This window comes from Egretta garzetta, unplaced genomic scaffold (genome assembly GCF_000687185.1).
Source record: "Egretta garzetta isolate BGI_Z169 unplaced genomic scaffold, ASM68718v1 scaffold187, whole genome shotgun sequence".
NCBI classification, from domain to species: Eukaryota; Metazoa; Chordata; class Aves; order Pelecaniformes; family Ardeidae; genus Egretta; species Egretta garzetta.
In genome coordinates this window covers 77402-83177 of record NW_009260342.1, presented here as the reverse complement: position 1 = coordinate 83177, position 5776 = coordinate 77402, and positions in this window count along the sequence as shown.

Genomic DNA, 5776 nt, shown 5'->3' with positions numbered 1-5776 from the left:
TGATTAGCTTGGTTTTATTCTCCAAGGAAGAAAATAGCATGGAGAAATGCAGCGACTCGCCTACCTCAACACACTGCGAAATCATTGCCTGTGGGACGTGAGAAGCGAGGCTAGACCTGTTAAGCACACCTGAAACATTGCAAGGATGTTTCTACACATGGATCTGTCTGGGTCTTTGCCGTCCAGACAGCTGGGCCCCATGAGCAGCGGGGCCATGCAGCAAGAGGTGGGAAGACCATGCCCACCTTCCCTGGGGTGAACTGCCTTTCACCTTGTCTCTCCCTTTGGGCTCGGGAGGAGGAAGGGAAACCTTTCAGCTTAGGGCTTTTAAACTGACAGTTTGCAAAGTCTTTAAAACAACCTGAATCTATTGGACAAAAGGGCAATTCCTCCCAGGGAGGGGGCAGAAGGGGGGCGGAGGGGAGGGCTGCTCTGCAAGGGCAGGCAAGCAGGGAGCCGAGCTTAAAAGCATCTCCCAAGCAAAAGATGGAAGCCCTGAGGAGGTTCCTCACGTCTCTCCTGGCTCCTTTCCCTGTGGGCTGATCCCAGGTGGAACCTGCTGTGTGAAAAGTGACCCTGAGCTTGGGCACCCTTTCACTGTCCCTCCCCTCCTCCCCTCCCCCATCTCTCTGCTGCTGGACCCAGCAAGCACAAATCAAATAGAGTCCTTTGGCCATCTTACCTGCAGCCAAGCGATTGCAAGATCCAGCTGAGGAGTTAGAGGGGCTTAAACCAGTTGTGAACCCACCTCGCCACAATTCAGAGCCTTTACTGCCTAGAGCTAACAAGGAGGTTCAGTTCTGCTCCCCACATGCCAGGCTGGACTGGCAGATTGGGTCAGGCTGGACCAGCCAATGAGAACCAGCTGATCATGGAGCAGCTGCACAGGGCAGTAAGTGGAAACTCACGGGCAAGGCATTATGGTGTGAGCCTGGTTGAGCTGGAGGGAGCTGCCAAACCTGCGGCAACCAGGTCTGAGGCCACACGGGGTGGGACAGCTGGGACCAAAGGGAGAAACCTTCCATTTCTGATGACCCAAGCAGACATGCAGACAAGAAAGGAGTGAGCAGGACTCTTCAGCCAGCAAAGGAGATGACTTATAACCAAGGTCTGAAAATTCACAAGTAGCCTGGGAAATGTGGCCGGGGACCAACCAGTGGCCACCTCTCCCAGCTCAAGAGCTTTTCTCAGGGCATGGTTCATCATGTCCTGGAAGAAGCTGCCAAAGGACGCTGTGGGATAAAGTTACCGTGGGCTTCTGGGGATGTGCTGAGGTTGTGGACCTAACAACCCGGTGCGGTGGCCTCTGCAAACCATCCCCAGGTGCTGCGCAGCATTTCTAGGACACTGGACTGACTTCTCAAGATATCTCCTCGGGAAGGTCAGCTTGGTAAAAGATTTCTCTATTGCTCGTATTCATTGGCCACAGATGCAATTAGCTCCACAGGCATTTTAATGCCTCTAATTCTGTCTGAGGTTACAGCTCAGCCATGCAGGGTGGATCGATCTGCACAGTCACAATCTGAGCTGGGTTATGTGGGATGGGGGCGCGAGACAGAGTCACTTGATTTTTTTTTCCCTTCTAAGAGGAATTTAGCTTTTATTTAGTGTGAAAGGGGTCTTCTTTCCAGAATGTGCAGCACTTACTCTCATAGAATTAAAAGTAAATCCATTAGATACTTTATGAATTATAGGGATTAAAAGAGATTTCTTTAAGAGATGAGGCCTATTTTACATTTTTTTTCTTTGTTCTGAGTGATATTTGCAAGGGAATAAGGAAAACTTGACAAACCTCTATAGAGTCAAAATTCCTGAAGTTTTGCGTATAGGCTATATTTGGAGAAATGAGGTTATAGTTAGGGTAAGATGAGGCTTTCATCACTAACAATTAAAAATCTTAGTAGTATAATCTGGGATGACAACAAATACATTTTAATCACAGTAACATAATTACTGAGAGGGATGAATACAGGGCAAAATTAGTATTGTTTAAGGATCTTAATACTTTGTTTCTTCCTTCGAGTTCTTCAATTGCTTTTGAGTGCTAATTTCCCACATTCACAACATTTAGACTGAAATAATCACCAAACCTGCAGAAAATCTGGTGGTTTATGATTCAGTTGTTGAGCTGTACTCTCATCTTCCCTTGATCCTAGATTTTCACGCTGAGCAGAAGGAAAATGTGACGTCTGAAAGACCTAAAAGCCAAGGTTTGGCACTGAGACAGAGGGCTGTCCAGCGGCCCCATCTGTACGTGAAAACAGGGGGAGAGTTTACGCACACAAAAGGGAGACCTTGGACTCTGCAACTCTCACAGGACATTCCTGGACAATTAAAGATGTTAGTGTTAATGAAGAAGGATGGGAGCGGGCTCCAGTTTGGTCTACCTCTCCATTCTTGTCTTAAACAACCCTTGAGGAAACCTCTTCTGCTCCTCTGACTGTCTGTTAAATGGGGACTCGCTCTCCTCTCAGAGAAGGCTGGATCAGTTTTGAGGATAAATGTGTCAAAGGTCTGTGACATACTGAGCTCCTATAGTAACAGGCTGTCGAAGGCTGTAAAACAGATTCATGTTTGGGATGATAAGACTTCCCCTCCAGAGAGCAGAGCAGCTTCGCTCCTGGGCATTTTGGCTGCGTTCCTGGCAGAGGGCCAGGGTTATTCACGAGGTTCATGGTGTCTCTGGTCTGCCGTCCTCACCTGGGGATCAAATCCCTCCCAATGCTCTGTAATTAGTAAAATGGTTGGCCACCGTTATTGACCAATTAATGATAAAAATGATAATACATGTTGACCTCTACAAGAAATCTGCTTCTTTGAAGAGAAGAATTTAATCACAGATCTCTTGGAACAAAACTAAGGGGTGACTGACTTGTGGCTCCCACTTAAATGGAAGGAAATTAGCCCCCTTGCTGTGTGCAACAAAAGGTTTGTAGTAGAATTTCATAAGAAACAGAGCAGAGCAATCAGCAGCAATGCCAAGTCCTCAAAAATGCCATGTGGGAGAAAGTGAGGCCAGGGACATGGAAGAGCTCTCTGAGAGGCAAGAAGAGTGGGCCAGGGAGAGAAACTCATGGACACATTGTCCTAATGGACAGATCTGTTCCAACAGTGCAGAAACTCATAGGGAAGCAAAAGACTCCACAATCCAGAGGAAAAGCCGCCCCCCAAATGAGGAAAACCTGCACAGGGTCTGACATCCTTTGCTTCTGTGGCTGGAAGACATTCAAGACATGTGAGAAAAGGCAAAGGGAGGCTTTGTGGCTGGGCAGGTTGCCCCGATGGGTCATAGCTTCCCTCATATAGCTGCCCCGAGGTACAGCTCCACCTGGTAATTTATATTGGCATTAAACGGGTTAAATAACGCCGGCAATAACACCCATCAGATTCTCTTGAAAATACCTGTGGCTGCCTATTCCCCACTGCCCAAGACTCAGAAGCCAGTTCTGCCCCATGCGGACCTCTTGGGTCTTTTGGGGTGGCTCTGGAGGTGGACTGCGCTCAGACAAGACCAAACAAGACAGCCGCTGAGTCAATGCTGCCCACTCCTTGCTTCAGCCTGAGGTGGCGTGAGCACGATGCCTCGAGGGAGCACTTTGTGGCCTCCTGGATGAGATCTGTGTTCATCGGCAGATGAGATACTGCAGAAAGCGAATGCACCATCCCCTTCCTGCCCAAAGTGTCCAAAATCAAGCTTCTGCCTTCGAATTTCCCCTCTCCTATCCACATGCAAACGCAGAGGTCAGGGCGAGTCAGCCCTGGAACCCCCTGTTTGCACAGATCCAATCTATCGAGCTCAGAAGTGCACTCAGGGTTGCAGAGAACAACATCCTGCGCTCCAGTGACTTTTTCTAAGGTCCAGCATGGTGCTAAAGTGGACTGAAAAATAAAGAATCACCTTTTGTTTTAAGCAATAGCAGTGCAGGTTAACATTAATATTATCTTAAGCATTTTATTTTAAGCAATAACATTGCTGCCAGGGGGACATGAAGAAGAGGATGAGCCAGAGCATGCTTTGCAGTTTGGTGGCTACCTTATAGTCAGGCTGTATGAGATCGTTCTGCCTGGGAGGCAGCCTCTGGCAAGGGATCCTCTCCAGCAAAAAAAAAGCAGAAAAAGGTGGAAAAGCAACAGTTTGTTTGGCCAAGGCTAAAGAAGGGGAGGGGGAGTCCCTGGAACAGCCCCTGGGAGAAGATAGATGGAAAAAACTTTTAGGAAAATCCCAAGTTGTCTTCTCGGGAAGCAGGGAGGCTCACAGGGAGCCTGTGTTCCTGTAAGGTTTTGGCTTTTGCTGCTTAAGCCCACGTGAGCTGCTCTCACAGCACCACTGCTGCTGTGGGATACTGCGAACGCGAGACTGGTAAAGGATCCAGCTGCAAACAGGGTGGAACTGAGGGTCTAAGTGGAAGGGGAAGAGGCACTGGCTTAAGGTGCTTCTGCTTGCAAAACTTGGCTTATTCAACTCCTCCATAAGGAGGCATGGATGGAAAAATACGTGAAAAGTAGGGGCGAGCTTGAGGTACCCACGCAGTGGTATGTGCTGCCTGGTGGGTCTCCTCCAAGATGCAGGGTGGCCTAAGTGTGCCAGCTCAGGAACCAAGGAATGAGGCTCCAGATCACACCGGCAATGTCAAGGGTCCAGGCAGAGTCCTGGACAATGTGCCCTGAGAGATGTAGCATAGAAGAGCTGCATTTGTGCATTCATAGAAGAGATACCATCTCACAGAATCCCTGTGGCAGCTGTGCAGACTTAACCTGCCTGTTTTAGCCCAAGACAGGCTCCAGGCAGGCAGGAGCAGCCTCAGTTTGCCCAGCGCTGAACCAGTTTGCTCCTGCTTTGCAGCCAAGAGCCTGCAGGGATGGAGGCAGATCCCCGAGCCCTGCTGCGGTGCCTGCCCAAGGCACTGCGCAGGATTCGATGGGAGGTTTGGCGGCATGGCTCACTGCCCAGCCCTGATTGCACTGAAACCAGGAAACGGATTCTGCAGCCTTGAGAGGCTTCTGTTTAAACATGTGAGGCCCTGAAAATCATTTCCCTAAACACGTTCTTGTTTCAACCTGAAAAAATGCGAGGGGTTTATTTTTGAAATGCAATCTTTCATTTTATCCTCAGGGTCACTTACATGCTCAAATAACAGTTTGCATTAGCCAGGCTCCCCAGTGCTCATCTGATCCTAAATTGTCATCTGCCTCATTTCTTTAGGCTAGCCCAGGTGCTCAAATGGCCACACTGAACTCAGTGGGACTTTTCCTACAAAAAAAAAAAGAGAAGTTTGAGTATAAAACAAGTCACCAAGCTGGCACAGGAGGCAGCACAACGCAGTGTAAATAGTGTAAATATTTGGATATGATAGACTACCATACTGAGGCGCAAGGTGTCCCAGCTCCACGCCAAGACCTGCTGGCTGCAGTGCTGACTCTGGGGCTGTGGGGAACGTCCCTGGTGCAGGGCCACCCAACTGCTTGAGCTTGCTGCCTCCCAGGCACTGGGGCTGGTGCTGCCAGCGGTTTTGGGGAATGGAGGGAATCTGAGATGAGGGCTGTTTTGGTCACTTTGGGGTGACTTTCGGGGGCAGACACCTGAGCAGCCGAACCCTGGGAATCCTTGGGTGTGGGCAGGCAAGCAGGCAGGGAACGGGCAGCCTGGTTTATGTGGGAAGACCAGGCCTACCAGCGTTGTTCCTGTTAAAACGTTTTCTGTCAGGAAAGAGCGAGGCTGCTGCCACTGCCCCCGAGCGCCTCTCGGCAGGCCGCCCCCCCCGCCCCCCCCCGCGCC